Raw genomic sequence first — 4,749 nt, forward strand, 5'->3', positions numbered from 1 at the left:
GACCATAAAGTTGCCAACTTTATTCCATCCATCCACTCAAATCAAAACCATGAACCAAAAGGACTAAAACAACTTAGATCTAAGAGAATAAACCATAAAGGTAGAAGCTTGAATACATACAAATGGTCCAGAAGGTGATATCAAAGACGAGAAAGTGCTGCTTGCTTGATACCTACTCCAATTCTCCTCCTACTTCCTTCAAAGAGCACCAAAACCCCTAAAATGAGCCAAAACCACCAAGATGGAATAGGGTTAGGGTTTCTGTGGTTTAAGAGAGATGGAGGCTGAGTAATGAACTCTATATCCAAGTTTAGGGTGTTTAAATATAAAGGAAACCCTAAAAGATCATGGGATTGGGTTGTATCCCTTGTCACGTCGTGATCCTATACATGCCACGTCGTGACTAACCTCCTAATGCATGTTCTTCATTTGGTTAATCACATCGTGACCTCCCCATGGTCACGTTGTGATGCATGATTTTTCACTAAAATCATGCCTTTGACTCATTTATTCCCTACACTGATCCAATCCGGAAAACAGGTGTTACAACTTTTAACAAACACACTTTTGATTGAGAAAGTACATTTTTAATGAACATACTTTCACTTAGTAAAGTACATTTCTAGTACATACTTTTTGATATAAAAGTACATACATATGAGTTTGGAAATACTTTTATGCAATAAAAACATATATTTTTTTGTTTAAAAAGTACTTACGATCCAAACTTTACAAAAATATGAACTCACCAACTTTATGTTGATGTTTTTAAAATCACATTTATTCTCAGGGAACCAAAAGTCAGACATGTATCATATTTTGGAAAATCATGGATTCACAGGCATACCGTTTTATCATTGTTTTTATTTAAACCGCCTAATTGTTAAGGCACTGCTTATACCTTAATTTTACCATCCCAAACTTAGTACGATATTTATGTTATATATTTTATTTTATAGTAGAAACGATATTTAGGTTATACTTTGTGTATTGTTCAATACAATCAATATTTGTGATCCATGATGACGTCGTACAACCCAACGTTTCTGCCGTCGGCCGGGGTGTGATATTTTCCTTGACTTTTTAAATTAGAAACAAATAAAGATAGTTTTGTTGCAGATTGTTTTAAATAGGGGATGGTTTTGTAGTTAGAAGCATTTGATTACATGTGGAGAAGAGCTTAAAAAAATTTCGAATTTGGTTTTTATCTTGGAGGATGTAATTTTATATAACAAAAAAGATAGCTGGTGTTGGAATACTTGAAATGAATGATCTGTTAGTGTGAGTGATACTAGAGATGGATCAATGAAACTTTTCTTCCTTATTCTGATCAGTAAACTAGATGGAACTCTCTTCTTGCTAGTCAAGTTAATATTTTGATATGGAGATTTCTCTTCAATATAATTCCTACTAGACATATATGTTAGATCGAGGCTTGGATATCCCATCTATCCTTTGTCATATTTGTAATATGGAGGTGGAACAACTTGATCATTTGTTCATTTAATGTGAAGTGACAGCTAGAACCTGGGATGCAATTCGAAGGGGTGGAGGTAGAACAACTAAGGTTTCATACGGTTCGTGAATTGTTTCAAAATGTTTACCAATTATCTCTTACTTTGAAAAAAAGAAGGTGCTTGATGTGATTGTTTGTATTGCTTACTAATATCTTTGGAGGTTTAGAAACGAAAAGGTTGCTACTTCACGAAAAATGAGATAATGTGACATTATAGACTCTATTAGAGAATTTCTTTTCTTTGGTTTGCTAATTGAAATATGAAATGTTCTATTTTTTTGGGTCAGTTGGTTACAAAACCCTCTAAACTATGTGTAATTGATTTGCTCTAGTTTCTTGCAGGTGCGTTTTCTGTGGCTTATTAATATATGGTTGGCTGCTTCAAAAAAAAATAGAATCAAAATTTTAATTAGTTACTCCGTAAGCCAAATTAAAAAACCGAATAACTTATTAAATTGAACCTTATACAGTTCGGTTACATTTAGGTTAGAAATGTTAAAAAAACAATTTAACTAACCCGAATAAATTGAAAATAGGTGAGCAAGAATATTGAAGTTTCTGACCCAAATCGACACCGTTTATGTTAGTATGGGATGATACCCAATACTAAAAAATCACGAAATTCGAGATTAAGTGTCGTCAGTACCGATGCTAATACCGAAAACCGGTATCATTCCCGATACGGTACCGATAATGTTAGTTTGGGTCGGTGCTCAATATCTACTTTCCATACAATTCAATATTTGAGAATTCCGGTCAGGTTTGGTTCCATATGCTCATCCTTAACCAAAAACACCGTTAAACCGACCAAATAACACCCCTAAAACTAACTCAAAGCTGAAAGTTAGCTTAAGATGACCAACAACATTCAGTATTGTCCAAACTAACCAAAGTTAGTTAAAGCATACCCACGTTATTTACATCAACTTAGGCCAAATCCATACCTTCTAAGGTGATCCAATACTTAGATGGGTGTTTTCCACTATATTTCAGGTTTGAAAACCTTTTTAGGTTTAGGTTTCTAAGGGCATTTTTCTGCAACACATTGATGCTTGTAATTCGTTATGGTCGGTATGGATCGATGTTATAACATCAAAAATTTGTCATCTCACATGTCATATCACCCTTAACATCGTACCATTTAAGTAGGAAATAATGTTCAAATGTTATTATATATATATATATATATATATATATATATATATATATATATATATATATATATATATATATATATATATATATATATATATATATATATAGAGAGAGAGAGAGAGAGAGAAAAGCTTCCCCATTTCACCAAGTCATAACGACAATATTTCTTACCATAATATTTATTACCATAACACCGAGGTGGGACATTGTTCATAGTATTATGACGCCTTTATTGGTTGTCACATTAGTCATAAAGGGGGTTTTGGACTCATACCCAACACTTTTATACAAGTGTGTTTTATATACCACTTGTATTAGATCCTTGTCCGACTCGCCTTTGACACTTATTCAATATTTTAGTTACAGTAAATTGTTAGACCGACACTAAAATTATTACCAACTTTTAATTGCGAAATAAAAATGTTTTGATGTTTTCCTATGCACCGATCCTTTACACGGGTCCTTGGCGATACATTATTTTGTTGAAAAGTATTACATGCATGGTCTTTGGCGATACATTATTTTGAAAAATATTACATGGTCTTTGGCAATACATTATTTTGTTGAAAAGTGTTACATGAAAGCTATATATGTTATCTTATTCTATAAACTAAGGGGTATTAATAGAGAACTTCACGCCAAAAAGTGTCTCATTTATTTGCCCATTTTATACCTATAATAAGTTATTGACATCACTAGAGCCTCAAGAGATAATACCCGTTATATTCATATTGAGAACTTTGTTTTGACATGCAAAATTCATTAAGGAGTTCAAACTTTACATGACTAAAATATCAAGTGTTCCATACTTTCCCCATATGTGATGGCCGTGGGCGGGTTCAATGTGGGCCAACCAGAGAATGGCTTACCTTTTTTCATGTTGAGAAAATTGTGTATATGTTTTAATGAAGATTTATTTCTTTATATATGATTTCTTGGATTTTTCTAAAAAAACAAAGACAAAATAAAGACTATAACATTTGTAACACATACGAAAATAAAAGCGAGCCATATTTTGATATATCTTTGGCAATAATATTGCCTAAGGATCATAATATCGACGTAAGCGGATCTTACATGATGTATGTAAAATTAGAGATGGGAATACATTATACATCTTTTCTAAAGTCTAAACACTGGTTTAAATTTTAACCATCTGAAAGAAAGCCAATAAGCAATACAATAGTATCTTATGCTATACAAATGTAGGTAGCTTAGGTTAAATATATAAAGACTAAAGACCACATGTCTCAAGGTAAAACTAGATCTTTAAGCAAAATGCTTCCTCATCAAATCCAACCCACCTCAGAAACAATAATATTTCAAGGAAGCTCTTGGTTCTTCTCCACCACCCTTACTTCTTTTGCAGATCTAAGCACATCGGCCTGTGACAAAATAAAGTCAAACTATCATGTTCTTTAGCAGTCAAAAGAGCGAGAGATAGAAAGACGTACATAGAAAGAGAAAGTATATGGAAAGTTGACCTGAGCATCAGTGATTTGAACAGCAAAAGCATCAACGATGAACAACGATAAGGTCTTGTGGTAAGTTCCAGGCTCAAGTTTCTTAGCCAACAGATCGTTATGCTTGGTGCTCAAGTACATTTCCACCTCCATTGCCCCTCTCTTTGTTCTGCACATATTACATACATACATCAACATCACCATGGCATAATTAATGGTGGTGGAGGCCGGAGTCCGGAGGGAGGAAGTGAGTGAAATTACAAAACTGACCTGTCAGATTGCAGGCGTTCGTATTCTGGATCATAGTTCATGAAGACAAAATGGAGATGTCTTTGTCTGTCACCCATTGTTGAGTTGGGCAGCTTTGAGTGATAAGATCCATTGGTCATTGCCCTTTTATAGCAAACCAACAACTTTACTTTGACTCTGTCAAATGGCGATATATGGATCTAAATTTTAATTTTATTTTTTTAATTAAAAAATGGCTTTCTGTTAAATATAATTAAGTATTATATACTTTGTAGGGTTAAAGAGAGGAAAAGTAAAAACGGACCATAGCTTTTTGAAAACGAAAGAACACAACATAACTATAGAGTTTTTGGCATTAGAAAGAAA

General features: G+C 33.3%; 1 long non-coding RNA gene across 1 annotated transcript; it reads right to left on the minus strand.

Moving 5' to 3' along the window:
* Positions 1–3,669: 3,669 nt before the first annotated feature.
* LOC145033398 (uncharacterized) lies at positions 3,670–4,514 on the minus strand. Its single transcript, XR_013677521.1, has 3 exons — positions 4,405–4,514; positions 4,156–4,303; positions 3,670–4,056 (listed from the first exon to the last, which is right to left on the minus strand). It is a non-coding gene; the product is annotated as an uncharacterized LOC145033398 (long non-coding RNA).
* Between the last annotated feature and the right edge of the window lie 235 nt (positions 4,515–4,749).

The sequence above is a fragment of the Lactuca saligna genome, chromosome 3 (genome assembly GCF_052625555.1).
Source record: "Lactuca saligna cultivar CGN05327 chromosome 3, ASM5262555v1, whole genome shotgun sequence".
Taxonomy (NCBI): domain Eukaryota; kingdom Viridiplantae; phylum Streptophyta; class Magnoliopsida; order Asterales; family Asteraceae; genus Lactuca; species Lactuca saligna.